This window comes from Bos grunniens, chromosome 17 (assembly GCF_055505025.1).
Source record: "Bos grunniens cultivar Pamir isolate PY7600 chromosome 17, Bosgru_T2T1.0, whole genome shotgun sequence".
Classification (NCBI taxonomy): Eukaryota; Metazoa; Chordata; class Mammalia; order Artiodactyla; family Bovidae; genus Bos; species Bos grunniens.
This window is the reverse complement of record NC_141181.1, coordinates 61,073,808-61,092,926: the sequence shown is the minus strand read 5'-3', so window position 1 is coordinate 61,092,926 and position 19,119 is coordinate 61,073,808. Positions and strand designations below refer to the sequence as shown.

The window sequence follows — 19,119 nt, the reverse complement described above, 5'->3', positions numbered from 1 at the left end:
TAAGGCAGGGCTGGGATCCTCCAGGTGGGAGAGGAGGCAGAGGCCGTAACATTCATTCACTTGAGGATACGGAATGCCTCTGAAAATTCCAGAGTACACACCACACTGGGTTGAGCTTGGCTATAGTCAGAGAAGCCGAGGTGACGGCTCAGGCTGGGGTGAAATTGAAAAAAAAAGCACTTTTGCGAACAAGCTGTTGAAGGGACTTGAAGGGACTTTATTTAAATTCAAGGTAGGCAGAGTATAATTGTCCCAGGGAAGTGCAATCATGCTGCCTGGATTAAAACCTCTTCCACATGACTCACTCTCTTTCTTCCCACTCATTTCTCTGCAGAAAGCCTTTATTCCCCCGTCCATGTGTCGGGTAAACATTTAGCTTACTCCGTTGTGTGTGCGACAATGCACGTCTTGAATAACCCCGTCTGTGTCACCCGTGCCTACTTTAAAGAGTAAACTCCCATAAAGAAAGGATCAGCCCGGTGTAACTTACTCTGTGAGCTGAGCCATTATAGGAAGCTTTTAAGTGCCGCACTCGGAAGGACAAGAGGCTCTCAACGTCCCATGAATAGGTGAGGAGCCTGTTTGGGGGCCACGTCAAACCTCACCTAGAGAGCCAGGGAAAGGATGCAGACTAGAACTCGGGCTTGGGCTTGGTTCTGCCACTTAACCAGCCACGAGACCCCAGGCGAGGCACTTAACCCCGCTGACCCCGCTGTCTCCTCATGTGTGAGACGGTGATATTAATACCTGCCCTGACTAGAGCCGTATGAAAGAGGACGCGGGAAGGCACCCGCCAAGCCAGCTGCTGTGTCTCGTGGTGGGGAGGGGGCAGTTTTCTTTGGCTTGTGCTTGGTTTTCCAAAGGCTCTGGAATGAGGTGACTTTTCTAATCAGAAGAGAGAATTTTAAAAAGAGTCAAACTCTGCCTTGGGACTTTCCCTGGTGGTCCAGCGGTTAAGACTCCGAGCTCCCTACGCAGGGGGCCCCGGTTTGACCCCTGGTTGGGGAACCAGGATTCCGCATGCCATAACTAAAGATCCCGCATACCACAACTAAGCCCCGGCGCAGCCAAAACAACAACTTTGCCTTACTAATAACAGAGAAAGATGCAATAGAGTTTTCAATATGAGTTTTGAAATTCTGTACAGTGCTGAGCAAAAAAAAAAAAAAAAGAAAACACCACTAAAGTGGTATATTATCCTGGCTCTACTAAATGCAAATAGATTTTTTTTTTAAAGGGTTGGCTTTGGAGTTCAAGGGCAATAGGGAATAGAGATGGGGAAAGAGAGAAAGCTAGGAGCCACTCAGAGGATCTATTCTAAGTTAACTGGGTTTTGAGTTTGACCAGAATATTTCAAGAAATATCCTCCACCCTCCTGGCCCCTGAAACTCAGAGCAATGGATAGCCATCTTCTTCTGTCTTATTTTGAAGAACTACTTTTCCTTCTGAATCTAAAGCAACCTTCACGCTCATGTAGGCAATCTGCCGAACGCACAGTAATGCAGAGATGGAAATAAGAAGTGACAATAAACCCACCAACAGCAACTGTTATTCTGGAGCACTTCCTTCCTGTCTTTTTCTCCCCATGCTTACTTGGAGATCACACTGTACCCTATTTGGATTCTTGCGTCTTTCACTTAATTGCTGGACAAAAGCATTTCCCCTCTCGTCTGCGTTCTTTATGAACGCTGTTGATGTCTCTCTGGCATTCCATTCAAAAATTTACTCAACCCACCCTCTCTCACTGCTGGGTATTAATAGTGTTTCCAGTTTTTCACTGCCATGAGCAATCCTTCATGGCAGATCCCTGTGTAGCAAGTTCGTCCCTACCTCTGATCATTTCTTTAGGATAAAACTCTAGAAACATAATCGCCAGATCAAAAGGTATGAACGTTTCTATACTGTGCTGTCCGGTATGGCAGCCTCTGCCACATGTGACTGCTTCAAATTGAGAGGAAAAACACTTGCTATTTAAGGTCAACTAAACAACACTGAGATTCAGTTCCTCAGCTGCACAGGCCGTGTTCCAAGGCTCAGTGATCACATGGAGCTGATGGTCACCAGAGTGGACACATTTCCACGGTCGCAGAGTTCTACAGGACCATGCTGCCCTCAGAACGCACCACACATTCACAGCATGGGCTGGTGCACTAACACAAGCTCGGCACTGGGCCTCCTCCTGACCTGGCACCATCTTCCTTCTTTCATCCCCCTCTTTCTAGCCCTTTCTCTCCACTTAAACTTGAGACTTCTCAAGACGCCTCAGTGATGCACGTTATCCCAAAGGTCAGACAAGATAAGACTCCATGAATATAATTCAAAGTTGTCTTGTGCTCATTTTAATGTTTTGTGTCAACTCTGTATTCTATTCCAGAACAGGGCTGTAAATTTGTGCAAAAACATAAATAAATTTAAAAAAAAAATTCATCTTGCCAGTCCCATGGGAGCCCTCCATGGGAGCAGTATCTCTTTAGAGGGCTGGACGATAGCTTAAGAATTAGCAGGCACTGGTGCTTTTTCCCCTTTTTGCTTTGACTGCTACGAAGCTCAGACTTGAGTACCCCTTTACTGAAGGACTCCCCAGTATGGGAACTGTACTATAATTTCCTTCCAATTGACAGTTTTCTTACATTTCTGCAGTGACTGAACTAAGGTCTTACTCCTTCTGCAAGTGGGTGAGGAATCTACTTGTAAATAGAGAGAAAAAGACAAGGTCCCTTTATAGATTCCTAGGCAAGCCGCTGGCACTTTCAAGTTCCTTCAACTCTCAGATATTCCTTTTCCCAAAAAAAGGAAGAAACTGCACATCTGTTCCTTCAAATGAGTGAAGGTCTGGGCTGTGACCAAGGCCAGTGGTGGCTGAGCGCAGAGTCCAAACTCTGGCTGACGGGGCTCTGCAGAAGCTCAGGTGGGACACATCTGGTGGGGTGATGTTAAAGGCCAAGCTGGGGGCCACCACCCCCGACGTCCCTGAGCTTTCCGATGTTGGACAAGCACTGTCTCTTTCTCTAAGCCTGCTTTTTCTGGCCGGAGGACAAGGCCTGTCACAGGGGACGGGCACTCACTGAGAGTCGCTCAGGCCAGCAGCCAGGACGCCCTGTGAACTAAGGTTTCTACCAGCTCGCAGTGACAACTGATATCTGCAATGATGACCCAGGGTCCTGCAGGCCCCTATCATCAAACATTCAATTACACTCCACGGAGTTCCAGCATGACTCTATTCTAATTCCTTGGAAATTGGCCATCTATGCTATCAGTGGTAATTCTCCATTTACCTGAATGATGGGAGTGCCCAGCAGCCCCGTTGGGTTGGAGGGAGTTATACATCAGTCTGTAAACGATGACCGAGCAGGCTGCTCGGGGGGAGGAAATCCAGCCTGGGCTGGGGAGTCAGAAGTGGCTTTGCCACCTCCTGGCTCTGTGACTGTCTCCACTCTAAACTCCACTTTCCTCATCTGTAAAATGGGCTGCATGATTCCCAGAGTAAAGCGATGACATAGCACATTGAGAAGAATGAGGCAGAGCTACAGGGACTAAGTTGGAAAAATCGCCAAGATACATTTGAGGAGGGAAAAACTCTTCATGATACATGACATACGGCACCGTTTCGGTCTAAATCAACCAATGCAATTGTGTATTCTGTCTTTGAAAAGTGAAAGTGAAAGTGAAGTCGCTCAGTTGTGTCCGACTGTTTGCGACCCCACAGACTGTAGCCTGCCAGGCTCCTCAGTCCATGGGATTTTCCAGGCAAGAGTACTGGAGTGGATTGCCATTTCCTTCTCCAGGGGATCTTCCCAACCCAGGGATCAAACCTGGGTCTCTCGCACTGCAGGCAGACGCTTTACTGTCTGAGCCACCAGGGTTCACATATATATAGAAAGCACGAGAAAAGACCTAGAAGAGGGGATGGGGGCAGGGGTGGGTGGGTGGCCAAATGGATCATGTAGATTTCTCTGGGGTGGCAGTGGTTAAACGTCTGGCTTTCCAGCTTTCTTTCAACGAGGAAAACATTTCTGTTTTAGTTGTGCAACTAATTCTTTTTTTAAAGGAAAAAAATTAATAAAAAGGGAGATCACAAACATGAGTGCATGGAACTGACGGTTGCATGGAAGGTATTCAATTAAGGATGAACAATTACTTAGGCTGAAGTAAAAATGTTGTTTTTGCCAGTCAAAACTGACATATTGGCATGCTCATAGAGTTTAACTCTGTATCTGCACGCTAAAGTGTACCCCCAGTCCTGCCAGACGGTCAGAGGTGGCTAGGAGGAGGAGAATTAAAACAAACCACAGCAAACCAATTCAGTGGAAGGACTGATGCTGAAGCTGAAACTCCAATACTCTGGCCACCTGATGCGAAGGGCTGACTCATCAGAAAAGACCCTGATGCTGGGAAAGATTGACGGCAGGAGGAGAACGGGGCAACAGAGGATGAGATGGTTGGATGGCATCACTGACTCAACGGACATGAGTTTGAGCAAACTCCAGGAGATAGTGAAGGACAGGGAAGCCTGGCCTGCTACAGTCCATGGGGTCGCAAAGAGTGGGACACAACTTAATGACTGAACAGCAACACCACCACCACCAAACCACACACACACAATGCTGGGCCCTGGGTTCACACACCTTCCCTGCAGGGTGCTGTGTTTGCCTGTCCCAGAGCAGGGAAAGCTGCTGTGGGAGCACGGGGGATTCCACAACCAGGGGAGCATGTACAATTCAAAGGCTTAGGGTGTCAAGGCCATCCTCTGCACAAGTCAGGCGGTCAAGGCCACTCCCTCTCCCCCACCCTGGAGTTGAGACCTCGGGTACTGGCCTTCGCCAAGAACCCTGTGAGGCACATGGACACTCGAGTGAATGCATTTCCTTCTAAAGACTTTTATGTTTCAGACGCGTCATGATACCCCTTTGAGATGACTGCGGGCAGCCCAGGGTTTTTCAAAAAATCTCAGCTGGGAAGTCAATGTTCTGAAATGCTTTTTACAAGCAAGCAGAGGTGGAGCAAAGGGAGGCAGGAAGGGAAGCTTAGCCATCAAGGACACCAATCCCACACGTGCAACACATGAAGAGTTGAGAATGGAAGCGTGGGGTCGGCACAGCCTTTCTGGTTAAATTATAATAAAACAATCTCCTTTATCGAGCTGTGACTGTACCAAACAGTAGGCCACAGCTTCCCAAACATTCTTGGTTCATGCCTGCTGTCCTTGACACTTCAGTAATTTTCTCATGGCATTCCTAGGTCAAAAGACACACCTAATAGTTTGGTTGTAACAGGTTGGGCTTCCCTGATGGCTCAACAGGTAAAGAATCTGCCTGCAATGCAGAAGACACAGGAGATGCAGGTTTGATCCCTGGGTCGGGAAGATCCCCTGGAGAAGGAAATGGCAACCCACTCCAGTGTTCTTGTGTGGGAAATCCCATGGACAGAGGAGCCTGGCGGGCTACAGTCCACAAGGTCACAAAGAGTCAGATATGACTGAGCACTGAAAGAGATGGGAATACCAGACCACCTGACCTGCCTCTTGAGAAACCTGTATGCAGATCAGGAAGCAACCATTAGAATTGCACATGGAACAACAGACTGGTTCCAAATAGGAAAAGGAGAATGTCAAGGCTGTATATTGTCACCCTGCTTATTTAACTTATATGCAGAGTACATCATGAGAAACGCTGGGCTGGAAGAAGCACAAGCTGGAATCAAGATTGCCGGGAGAAATATCAATAACCCCAGATATGTAGATGACACCACCCTTATGGCAGAAAATGAAGACGAACTAAAGAGCCTCTTGATGAAAGTGAAAGAGGAGAGTGAAAAAGTTGGCTTAAAGCTCAACATTCAGAAAACTAAGATCATGGCATCCGGTCCCATCACTTCATGGCAAATAGATGGAGCAACAGTGGAAATGGTGGCTGCCTTTATTTTTCTGGGCTCCAAAATCACTGCTGATGGTGACTGCAGCCATGAAATTAAAAGACATTTACTCCTTGGAAGGAAAGTTATGACCAGCCTAGATAGCATATTCAAAAGCAGAGACATTACTTTGTCAACAAAGGTCTGTCTAGTCAAGGCTATGGTTTTTCCAGTAGTCATGTATGGATGTGAGAGTTGGACTATAAAGAAAGCTGAACGCCAAAGAATTGATGCTTTTGAACTGTGGTGTTGGAGAAGACTCTTGAGAGTCCCTTGGACTGCAAGGAGATCCAACCAGTCCATCCTAAGGGAAATCAGTCCTGGGTGTTCATTGGAAGGACTGATGTTGAAGCTGAAACTCCCAATACTTTGGCCACCTGATGCAAACAGCTGACTCATTGGAAAAGACTCTGATGCTGGGAAAGATTGAGGGCAGGAGGAGAAGGGGACGACAGAGGATGAGATGGCTGGATGGCATCACCGACTCAACGGACATGATTTGGGCGAACTCCAGGAATTGGTGATGGACAGGGAAACCTGGCGTGCTGCGGTTCATGGGGTCGCAAAGAGTTGGACACGACTGTGACTGAACTGAACCAAACTGAGGACGTTATAATAGCTAAACAGTCTAAACCATTAATGTGCCTTTTGCTTAGTCATTCAGTCATGTCCCACTCTTTCTGACCCCATGGACTATAGCCTGCCAAGCTCCTCTGTCCATGGGATTCTCCAGGCAAGAATACTGGAGTGAGTTGCCATTTCCTCCTCCAGGGGATCTTCCCAACCCAGGGATCAAACCCAGGTCTCTCACATTGCAGGTGGATTCTTAACTGTCTGAGCCACCAGGGAAGCCCATAAACCATTAATAGGTATAAACAACTGAAGCTGCAGTTGGCACCATGACTGATGATGTCGCTGTGTTCTTCTTGAAAAACCCACAGTGCATCTCTGAGGTCACTGAGGCAGCCTGAAGAGCCTCGGCGCACAGTTTGGGAAGCACATCACTTTCACTTTTATCCCCTCACTGAATCCTCAATAACGCTGACAGGTGTGTACTGTGGTCTCCATTCTACAGATGCAGACACTGAGATGTGGGTATTTAAATGACTTGTTCAAGTCTGACAGCTGGTGATGAAGGGGCCAGCAGTGAAACTGCAACCTGATGGACTCCCAGGGTTGCCACAGACAGTGGTACAGGTTGAATACTGCACAATGCTGCAAGTGCCACAGACTACAGTGTGAGGTGCTCTGAATTATGAAGCTAACGGGTGGTGATGGATTTAGCACAAGCCTCCAGCTCTGACAGACCCTGCGCTGAGCAACCTCTTGCTTTAATTTTAACATCTCCAATTGTCTTGGCCCCCATCTTTTCCCAACAAATTCGGAGCGGGGAGGGCAAGCTACAGAGCTCCAAAAGCTTCAATGAACTCTGCGTGACCAAGTGAGTGACTTCTGCATGAACTGCATAAAAAACAGTAGCATTTCAACTGTAAGCGGGCTCGCTAGAGAAAAAGATCTACAGGTCTAAGTGGACCCCACAAGTGCCTTGGACCTGAAATTTGTACTATGGTAAGCGCCTACTTAATAGAACTGAGTTTCTCATTGTAAGGTCTGCTGCCTCTCAGTTCGACCTGGGGACATGTACGATAGTAGGGGCAGGGATATGGGCAAGATTAGCTACTTCTGTAGGATAATTAAAAAATCTTCTGTTTGTATTCAGAAAATGTAATTTGTTTTAAATTACTTTTTATTGGGGTATAGTTGCTTTACAATGTTGTGTTCGTTTCCGTTGTATAGCAAAGTGAACCAGCTATATGTTTACATTTATCCCCTCTTTTTTGGGTTTCCTTCCCCTTCAGGTCACCATCCAGTGTTGAGCGGAGCTCCCTGTGCTGTACAGCAGGTTCTCAATAGTTCTCTATTTCATATGTATGTATATACGTCAATCCCAATCTCCCAACCCATCCCACTCTGCAATTTTTAATATATGCATGCATATGTGAATTATAACAGTGCTATGGAGAGTCCTGGTACAAGAGCGCTAACCTCAAAAGGCCTGTACCAGGGTAGACAGCACTTGGGGTAAGAACAGATGCTGTCTCGTGCTGAACTTACCTTTACATGCCCCAACTTGCAACAAGAAAATGATTAGCCGGAAGGAACAATGAAACACTTCTCTGTCCTCAAGTCAACAAGAAACTGGTTGTCCTATTCATTGATATTTTCAGTGACGCTTTAATGCTAACTTTTTATTTTCAAGTGATGGAGATGGCTTTATAGAACCACTGAGTGACGCTGCCTGAAAAGGGACACCTGATGACTGGCTGAGATTCCAATAGGAGAGAGGTCTGATTATGCTGCACTGGCAAATAAATCCCTCCCCTCCTGCCCGTACTTACTTATGCAAACAAGCATCCTCCACATTAGTATGACTGACAGAAAAGTAGGGAAACTGACTACAGATCTGGACCTGTGGCAACATCTTCCTAATATTAAAACCCACATTCTGAATTTGGTTTCCACAAAACAACATCATCCATCACACTAAAAAAAATGTTGTTAATCCGAATGTTATTGATTTTGAATTTTGTTTGTATTTAATGTGAAAATGTGTTTGGTTATATGGTCCTAAGAGAACTGTGTTAAGTTGTTGGTTGATGCTGGGGTTTACATTTGTACACAGTTAAGTAACGTCATAATAAAAATATTTGCATCACTGCTGTTGGGGGGAAGGGCCATGACATTTTTCTTTTAAAAGGAGGGCTGTTTATATATTTCTCAAGTTTGAGAAACACGGCTATGGCCAGTGATTTTACAAAATGCTCCTTTAGAATGTAAAACCTTTCTGGAGACCTTCATGCTGTTAAGCTCCCTCACTTCTGAGTATCCTTGGGGAGGAGCAGAAAAACAAGGTAAGTCTTCTAAGAGCGTGTGGCTAGTTAGGAGGAGAGCTGGGAATAAGCAGTGCCCTCCCAGTGTACCGTGGGAGTTCTGGGTACCAGATACAGCATTCTCTGAATTGGAGCAGGGCCAAGTGCTTCACCAATAGCACTGACCTTGTCCTTATGGCAAACTGGAAACAGCAGTTAATCCTGCCATTCTACAGAGATGAACTGACTTCCCTGGTGGCTCAGCAGTAAGGAATCCGCCTGCAATGCGGGAGACAATGCAAGAGATTTGGGTTCAATCCCTGGGTTAGGAAGATCCCCTGGAGGAGGGCATGGCAAACCACTCCAGTATTCTTGCCTGGAGAATCCCATGGACAGAGGAGCCTGGTGGGCTACAGCCAGTAGGGTCACAAAAGAGTTGGACACGACTGAAGCGACTTAGCACACGCCCACGCACAGAGAGGAACACTGAGCCCTAGAGAAGCTGAGTCACCAGACCAACCATGTGTATGACCTGCCCTCTGCCGTGAGGGTTCTACTGGAGTGAACCCTGGATCCACTTCTCCCTAAACCAAGATAGTCCCTTCCCTTTCGGGAGTTCACGATGGTTTCTGGCACAGTCCCTGCCTCGTGAGAGATGCTTTGTAAATATCTGCTAAACCCAAGAGGTATTTGTTAACTAAAATGCAGTGTGGCAGGACCCCCTTTCCATGGAAAGCTCCGAGATGGGAGAGGATTCAGAAGCTGCTCTTACTCCGAGGTGTCCCAAGATTTCCTGGGGCTCCCTCCCCGCTGCCATTCAGCGCCAGGGTGCAGGAGACACAGAGCACAATTACCCGAGGCAACAATGAGCCGACTGCCGCCCTCCTGCAAACCCAGACAAAGCGCCGAGACCTTGTAACTGAAAAGGCACCAAATGCGGAGCGAGGAGGTAGGGGCGGGCTGCTGCGGGCGGGAGCCAGTGCACAAAGCCTCCTTCCTGCCCCCCAACCTCGGAACCACGTGGTTCTCCCCAGGGTGCCCCATTCCACTGTCTGGGCTTCGTCACCTTACTCTGGAATGAGTCTGGGCATGGAGAGATAGGAAACATTGGCTGCGCTGGAAGACCAGATCTACAGAATCGCAAAGGAAGGTAGAGAACAACCACAGGAAGAAACAGCCTCTCAACTTCTCAGCTCATTCTTATTTTTTTAGAGAGGAGAGCGAAGTAGGCTTTCACACAGGCTGGGGTTTGGAACTGCACTACCACTCAGTCCAGCAGATGGAAATGTAAGAGCTCCAGCGACGGGTGATAAATACCATATTCTTCGGTGGATACCTGCAGCCGCTTGCCTATCACAGATGCCGCGCCCACGTCCGTGGCAGACATCGCTAGTCAATTACAGTGCCATTTCCTGCAGAGCCCAGGCAGCCTCACAATCCTCTGAGACCGAACAGCAGCCATGACCAAAGGGTTTGTGCTGGCTCTCGAGAGGAGGAAGCCCTCTGCTCCACTGGTCTCGCCCAACCCCATCACTGAGTCACTCAATAAACAGACTCTCTGAGAAGTCACCAAGTGCCTAAGGCTATGCAGCGGGTGCTGGCGGAGCTCAGCCAAAATTCTCCTGACTCCCTGGCTGGGCGTTCTCACTTGGAAAATCACACTGGCTCCTTTCCAAGCTCATGGCTGACTTCTGATGACGGGGGGACAAGGACGGTGTGGAAAAGGAGAACTCAGGTGGCCCGAGTACCTCTTGTGGGCAAGTGCTGCAGTCACTTTTACAGCCTCTGACCGCCCCTGCTGCTGCTGCTGCTAAGTCGCTTCAGTCGTGTCCGACTCTGTGCGACCCCATAGACGGCAGCCCACCAGGCTCCCCTGTCTCTGGGATTCTCCAGTCAAGAACACTGGAGTGGGTGGCCATTTTCTTCTCCAATGCATGAAAGTGAAAAGTGAAAGGGAAGTCGCTCAGTCATGCCCGACTCTTCGCGACCCCATGGACTGCAGCCTACCAGGCTCCTTCATCCGTGGGATTTTCCAGGCAAGAGTACTGGAGTGGGGTGCCATTGCCTTCTCCAGACTGCCCCTGAGTAGATGTATTATTGGTAGAGAGGGAACAGGGTCATTAGAAAAACAAACAGAAGCAGAGTCTGGCGTGGATTTTCTGCAAAGCAGGCCTCTGAAATGAAGGGAGTATCACCCAGCTCACAAGTCAACCAGACCCCTCGGGGCTCCCTACCTAGCCTGCAGGACTGACGACCTGGAGATGGATCTGCAGATGGACAAGAGCCTAAGGAACCTACCTGCTGGTTCCCTAGCTCTCCGAAAAGGGTGCAAAAACACTTAACCTGTTCACTCACACTGCAAACAACTGAAGCCTACTCTTTTTCCATAGCCAAGTTTATACATAAACCTGGTGGCTCAGATGGTAAAGAACCTGCCTACAATACATGAGACCTGGGTTTGATTCTTGGGCTGGGAAGATACCCTGGAAAAGAGCATGGCCACCCACTCATGTTTTCTTGCCTGGAGAATCTCATGGACTGAGGAGCCTGGCGGCCTACAGTCCACAGGGTCGCAGAGAGTCAGACATGACTGAAGCAACTTAGCACATCACAAAGGACTTCCGTGGTGGTCCAGGGGCTAATACTCCATGCTCCCAAAGCTCCCAAACACCAGTTTTGCATGTATCCATGTGTGTGAATATTCTGTTCTGTGCAATTTTATCACATGTAGACTCGTCTGCCCACACAAGACACAGAGCCGGCCCATCACAGGATCCTTCCCTCTTGCCTACCCAATCCCAGGCAACCAGCCATCTGCTCTCCACCTCTGTCATCCAGTCATTTGAAGAACATTAGAGCAACGGAATCAGGCAGTATGTAACCTCTGGGGATAAGCTTTTCCACTCAGTGTAATTCTCTAGAGATCCATCTGGATTGCTGCCTGTGTCGATAGTCTATGTATTTGTTTTTGCTGCTCTGGGTCTTCAACGCTGCATGGGCTTTTCTCGAGTTGTGGTGTGTGGACTTCTCACTGCGGCGGCTTCCGCTGCAGAACATGAGCTCCAGGGCACGCAGGCTTCGGAAGCTGCAGCTCGTGGGCTCCAGCAGCTGTGGCCAAGGGCTTAGTTGCTCCACGGCATGTGCAATCTTCCCGGACTAGGGATCAACCCCGTGTCTCCTGTATTAGCAGGCAGATTCTCTACCACTGAGTTATCAGGGAAGCCCGATCTGTTCTTTAAAAAAAGAATTCACTAACTAATGAACTTGGGGGCGCTGGCAACACTGGGTCTCCGTTGCTGTGCACAGGCTTCCTCTGGCTGTGGGGACTGGGGGCTACTCTCGAGTCGCGGTGCGCGGGCTTCTCACTGTGGTGGCTTCCCTTGGTGCGGAGCACGGGCTCTAGAGCTTGGGCGCAGTTGCCCAGAGGCATGTGGAATCCTCCCGGACCTAGGGTTGAACTCGTGTCCCCTGCCTTGGCAGGCAGATTCTTAACCACTGGGACACCACGGTGTCTTGGTTTGTTCCTTTTTATTGCTGAGTTGTATTCTACCACCCAAATGCATCGCATTTTAACCACGTGCCCACTGAAGGACATTATGAATGAAACAGGTATGAACTTGTGTGTGCCTCTTCCTCCCTTCCTTCCAACAGCTTGCTGATACTGCTGCTAAGTTGCTTCAGTCGTGTCCAAGTCTGTGCGACCCCACAGACAGCAGCCCACTAGGCTCCTCTGTCCCTGGGATTCTCCAGGCAAGAACACTGGAGTGGGTTGCCATTTCCTTCTCCAATGCATGAAAGTGAAAAGTGAAAGGGAAGTTGCTCAGTCGTGCCCAACTCTCAGCAACCCCATGGACTGCAGCCTACCAGGCTCCTCTGTCCATGGGATTTTCCAGGCAAGAGTACAGCTTATCGAGATGCAATTCACATACCACACAATTCGCCCAAAGTGTACAATTCCACAGCTTTTAGTGTGTTCAGAGTTGTGCAACCATCACTGCAGCCATTTTAGAAAATTTCATCAGCTTTCACATCCCTTAGCCGTCACCCGCAATTTCTACCCCATCCCTAAACCACCGTTAATTTACTTCCTTTCTCGGTTTGCCTCTTCTGGACTTTGCATATAAATGAAATCATGTAATGTGGGGTCTTCTGTGTCTGGCTTCTTTCACTTAACATATTGTTTTTGAGGTTCGCCCATGGTATAGAAGCCAACAGTACTTCATTCCTATTTATGGCAGAGTAACATTTCAGTGTGGAGACAGACTACATTTGGTTTATCCACTCATCAGTGGTTAGACATGTGTAAACTTTTTTCTTTTTTGGCGGTGCTGTGTGGCTTGTGGGATTTTAGTTCCCTGATCAGGGATTGAACCCGGGCCCTTGGCAGTGAAAGTGTGAATTCATAAGCACTGGACCACCATGGGAGTCTTCCATGTAGGTTTCTGTATGAACACACATTTCCATTTCTCTGGTACAGATGCTCAAGAGTGCAGTTGCTGAGTCGTGTGATAAGTGTCTGTTTCATTTGTCTAAAACTGTCCACACACTTTTCCAGGATAGCTGGACCATTTTACATCTCAACAGCAATGTGTTTGATTCAGTTTCTCTGCATCCTCATTGGCCTTTTGTATTACTCTTATTTTGTTCTTTTAGCCATGGTGACAGGTGTATGTATTTGCTTGGTTTTCCCCTGAGCAGAAATAAGATGCCCAGTAACATCTGCTGAGAGTCTTGCCCTGAGGTCTCCTCTAATCAGTTACAGCCTGGTTAGTTCATGCCTCTCTCCTCTATACCATGGGGCCCTTGCATTAAAAGCTGGAGCTGAGATGTGGTCACCCCATAGGCTGGGCTGGGTGGGACCTCTGGGATTGGACCATGTAAGGGTGTTGAGCTGTGTTCTACAGCTGGATTGTGGAGTCCACTCAGAACCCTGGATCTCTTTCAAAATAAAAAGAGGTCAGGCAGGGACTCCTGCATTCTGTCTCTGGGACAGTCCCTCAGTGAAAGAAGATACCTTTGTGTTTTTGTTGTTGTTGTTATGCCTCATAACTGTAATCACCTTCCCAGGTGGGCCCATCATGTCCTTAGAATGTAGTGATCCCAGGGACAGAAGCAGGCTCTTTGAATGAAATGGGCACAGTACCCAGCTTGCAGTGAGCACATGTTAAGTATTTGTAGACAGGCCTTGACAAGCATCACGGACATGGAAAATCATGGGCATAGTATAAGGACTTAATAGATATAAGCTACATGGATACATGGGGGCTTCCTTGGTGGCTCAGTGATAAAGAACCCACCTGCCAATGCAGGAGATGAGGGTTTAATCTCTGGGTTGGGAAGATCCCCTGGGGAAGGAAATGGTAACCCACTCCAGTATTCTTCCCTGGGAAATCCCATGGACAGAGGAGCCTGGCGGCCTATAGTCCATGGGGTCGAAAAGAGTGGGACACGACTGAGCGAATGAGAGGAGCGCATGGGACAAGGAGTGTCTCTGTCCCCGACTCTGTAACGGGAAAGGCAGCAGAGAAAGAGAATGACTGGGAGCACAGATCTGACTCTGCCGCTTGCTTGGGGTTTTATGGCCGCATGGCCATCTGCCTCATCAGCGGCCATTCCCCAGGCTTGCGGGGGGAAGGAACAGATGAAATCGTGAGCACAAAGGCACTTCAGGCCCCGGTAGGGCCTGCTGGTAAAGGCCGTGCAAACACCCGACTGTTGTCAACAGCCCTCCCTCTCACGGCAGAGAGCATGCCGGTGAGGGACATTGACACAGCGATGCCGCTGCCGCAGCTGACATCACACAGCTAACGGGTGGCCCCGAACCCCCAAACACAAGCACACCAGTGGACAGGCCAACTGAGCCGCGCTCTCTGGCCCCTGTTATGTGTGCTGGATCACGGGCGAGGAGGCGGTGGGTGTGCAGAGTGGGGCTCATCCTCCCTTGGACTGCCCTGCCCCCGGACCATCCAGTTCGTTGCTTAGGACTTAAATTCAGGGGTCATCCTTGATTCCCGTTTGCATCGCAGTCCTCATTAAAGCCATTAGCAGGACTCTGAAAATGCACCCCCATACACATCTGGCACCCCACTTCCACGGCTGACACCTGGTCCCGGCCACTGTCACCTCTAGCCGAGGGGACTACAGAAACCTCTCGAGTCTCCTTACAAGATCATTCACAGATATGTCAGATCCCACCACTCCCTCTGCTCAGAACCTCCAGCTGCTGAGGAATAAAACACACAGACCCAAAGAGCACGGGGGCCGAGAACAGCCGAGGCCGTCACGAGGAACAAAGACACCGCAGAGCAAGCTATTACAAAGCCACAGTAATTAAGACTGGGGGTATTGGCAAAGGGGAGACAAATAGACCCGTGGAACAGATTAGAGAGTCCAGAAACAGCCCCTCACATACGCGGTCACCTGATTTATGACAAAATCAATACTGCAGAGCACAGGGGAAAGAATGGCCTTTGCAATAAATGATGCTGGGCCGACTGAATATCCATGTGGGGGAAAAATGTCCCTTGATCTCTACCTCACGCCATACACAAAAATCAATTCCAGATGGATTGCATAACTACGAAGGGTCAAAGATTTCAGAGGAAAACATAGGAGACCGTCTTTATGAGCTTGGAGGAGGCACCAATTTCTTAAACAGGACCCAGAAAGTTCTAACCAAGAAAGGGAAGAAATGACAAATTGACAATGTTTAAAATTAAGAAACTCAGTTCATCCAAGGACACCGCTAAGCTACCCACAGAATGGGAGAGGAAGGGCATGCAATCCTACATCCACCAAAGGACTGGAATCCAGAATGTGCATAATTATGTAAAAGGTAACTAAGAAAATTAATAATAAAAAAAATCAGACAACCCAATTTTTAAAAAATGAGCAAAAGATTTGAATAGACATTCCACAAGGGTATATTCAAGCTGGAGTTCCAATACTTTGGCCACCTGAAGTGAAGAGCCAACTCACAGGAAAAGACTCTGATGCTGGGAAAGATTCAAGGCAGGAGAAAAGGGAGGCAGAGGATGAGATGGTTGGATGGTGTCACCGAGTTGATGGACATGAGTGTGAGCAAACTCTGGGAGATGCTGAAGGGCAGGGAAGCCTGGTGTGCTGCAGTCCACAGGGTCACAGAATCAGACGTGACTTAGCGACTGAACAATAACATGATCAAATCACCATAAAGTATGAAAAGGGATTTGATTTCCTTAGCCATCAGGGAAGCACAAGTTAAAATCATGGGATGATGCTACTATATACGCACCAGATATGCCTAAAAAGAGAAAGACAGACACTACCAAGTGTTGGCGAGGTCAGTGGGCAACTGCAAGTGGAAACTGATAGAACTGATTTGGAAAGCATCTCAGTAATGTTTACTGAAGCTGACATATGCTCACCCATGACCCGGCAACTGCACTCCTATGGGTACACCCTACAGAAAAACACGCACATGGCTACTGACATACACAAGAATGTTCCCAGGAGCATTTGTTATTCAAAAAAGACAAAACACCGCAGACCACACAGTCACTGAGTCCAAATGTCCCACTCTGGTAGGGACGCTGCTAGTTCGGGAGGCCGTGTACATATAGGTGGGGCCAGGGGCACGTGGGAAACGTCTAAACCTTCCTCTCGATTTGGCTGTAAACCAAAAACTGCTCATAAAAAAACGGTCCTATAACAAAGCAAGCACACAAACAAACAAACAAACTCAGCAACGTTGGAGGAGCAGAGATACTCTGATGGAAAAAATGGCCTGGGTGCAGTTTGCAGAAATGGACAGGGCAATTCCTTGAGCTGAGACCTCACATCCTGTCTTCAGAGGGGTCAGCGGGGCCCTAGCATTACCTGTCACATTTTTCTTTTTTATAAGAGGGGGAAGAAAAAACTACTTTCTGTGTACAATTAAAACTAGAAGACAGAAACAAAGCCCCTTAGGGCATGCCCCGTCTCCTTGCAGGCCCCACGATCTCCTTTAGTCCGGGGCTCAGCAAACTTTCCCCATGAAGGGGTGGACTGTCAGTATTCCATAACCTTGTGGATCTTGTTTTGGTCATAACCACCCAACTCTGACGCTGCTACAGGTGAGAGCAGCCGTGGACAAAACCATGAATGAGCATGGCCAGGTCTGATCAGTGGATGCAGAGCCTTCTTTTCAGGGTCGCTCTGCGGGGGTGGCACTTGGCAGATGACAGGGGTGGGTGGAGGGGGGACCTGGGGACAGCTGTGCCCTCCTCACCCCACCCCTTCAGAACCTGGCTGAGGGTTTTCTCTCCCCCTCAACCCCTGACCCCGCCGCCTTCAGGACTGGTCCAGGCTGGCTCTCTCGAACGACCTGAGCTGTTTTTTGCAGGGCTTCTCCCTGGTGAAGGGGAAGTGGCCCCAGGCGTCTTCCAGGGAGTCTGTGGAGAGCAGATAACAGGGCTCAAAGCTTCTGGAAAAGTACTGCGGACCACCAGGAGTTAAACCGGCAGTGACCCCGCCCTTGGGTGAGGGGAGACGCGGGTTGTAGGGGGGAGCGCGAGAGAGGAACTCGGCAGGCCAGCTGCGTTTGGCCTTCCCTCCACGGTCCTGGTCGTGGTCACCGTGTCACTGCAAAAGGAAATGAGGAGGAGAGGGGGCCGGGGACGGATGGACGCCATCCACAAAGCGGGCACAACAGGTGTGCTGGGGATGGGAGACGCAAGCCGAGTAATTAAGGCCTCTAGACACCTGTTGTGAGCTCACCCATTCACACCCCTGGCAGGCGGTTCGCACCTCTGAGGAAGCGGAAGAAACCTGCTCGGATGAAAAAGTGTCCATCTGCAGCCTGGGGCTGAAGGCTCAGCCTGCCCGAGGTGGCTGCGTTTCTGCCACCTGACATCCTGACCTCAGGGGAGGTGAGGGAAGGGGCGTCTAGAGTGAGAGCCACCCTGCTGTGCCGCTGCAGAGCTGTGTGACCCTGGGCAAACTCCTTAACCTCTCCATGTCTCACGCCCTGTCTTTATCAGATCCCACAGAGGAAGGCTTTGCAGTTAAATCCAGGTGCTCAGCACACATTTACTGGGAACCATCCATGCACCAGGGGCCTGTGGCCTCCACAGTGAACCACAGACCAACCCCAGAGCCAACCCAGAGAGCAGCGGGGACGCCCGCTTGACAGGAGACAGGGGTTCGATCCCTGGTTCGGCAGCGACTCACGTGCCACAGAGCAACGAAGCCCATGGGCCACGACTATGGACCCGGCGTGCTAGAGCCCAGAACCCGCAGCTGCTGAGCCCGCGTGGCCTTGGACCCGGTGTGCTAGAGCCCAGAACCCGCAGCTGCTGAGCCCACGTGGCCTGGAGCTCACACTCCACAAGAAAAGCCACCACAGCGAGGAGCCCGCGCACTGCAACTCGAGAAGAGGCCCTGGCTCTCCACAATTAGAGAAACGCCTGTGCAGCAACGAAGCCCCGGCGCAGTCAAAAATAAAATAAATACAAGTTTTTTAAAATGGACATACTCCAGAAAACTTCCAAGGATTCGGCACTGCTGTCAAAGACACAGGCTCTGTCTTTAGTCAGCCCTGCCCGGGGTTCCCAGCCCGAAGCCACTGGCTTTGTGCTGTTTAATAACCACAGCGAACACTGATTAACTACCCGCTCCGTACCCGGCGCTGTATTAAGTGCCCCACATGCATAATCTCACTTAATCCTTTTAACAGCCCTTGAGGCAACCACGTGGTGAGGGAGCCGGGTGCCAGCCCGAGCCGTCTTGACGACGCAGCGGTAGGATTCTGGGCTCCGGAGCTGGTTTCTCTTCTGGAGACAATGACGACAAGCACTCTGCAGTGCCTGGTGCGGAGGTTGGGCTCCAAAAGTCTGCTTCGTGATAGGGATAGACACTAGTGATTATTACTCTGGCATCGTTATCAAAATTCACAGCACACGTTACCAGCAGTATGAGGACTGCTATTTCATGCCGGGGGAAACTGAGGTCCAGAAAGGGGGCAACAGGGAGGGAGCTGGGAAGTGCTACTCCATTTACTTTTTAGTTTTTGTGTTTTTTTTTGATGTGAACCATTTTTAAAATCTCTATTGAACTTGTTACAATATTGCTTCTGCTGTTTATCTTCTGGTTTTTAGGCCTTGAGGCATGTGGCATCTCAGCTCCCTGATTGAACCACACCCCTCTGCACTGGAAGGGGAAGTCCTAACCACTGAACCACGAGGGAGGTCCCACCTCCCTGACTTTTCTAAAGGGTGAGCCTTGAATTGGCCCAGAGGACAATCCTGTGGAGGCGTGGATCTGCAGGGTCTTTGGGCACCCGTCAGGCTGGGTTTCAGAGGCTGGGGTCCGGTGCAGTGAA

The 19,119-nt window shown here is 49.3% G+C and overlaps 1 protein-coding gene and 1 long non-coding RNA gene across 5 annotated transcripts in view; one reads left to right on the top strand and one right to left on the bottom strand.

Annotated features, from left to right (window-relative positions):
• Positions 1–19,119, bottom strand: part of RBM19 (RNA binding motif protein 19) — a 120,832-nt gene that overhangs the window by 61,729 nt on the left and 39,984 nt on the right. The window lies entirely within an intron of this gene.
• Positions 8,691–18,859, top strand: LOC147355526 (uncharacterized). The gene is made up of 2 exons (XR_015144009.1): positions 8,691–8,822; positions 17,780–18,859. It is a non-coding gene; the product is annotated as an uncharacterized LOC147355526 (long non-coding RNA).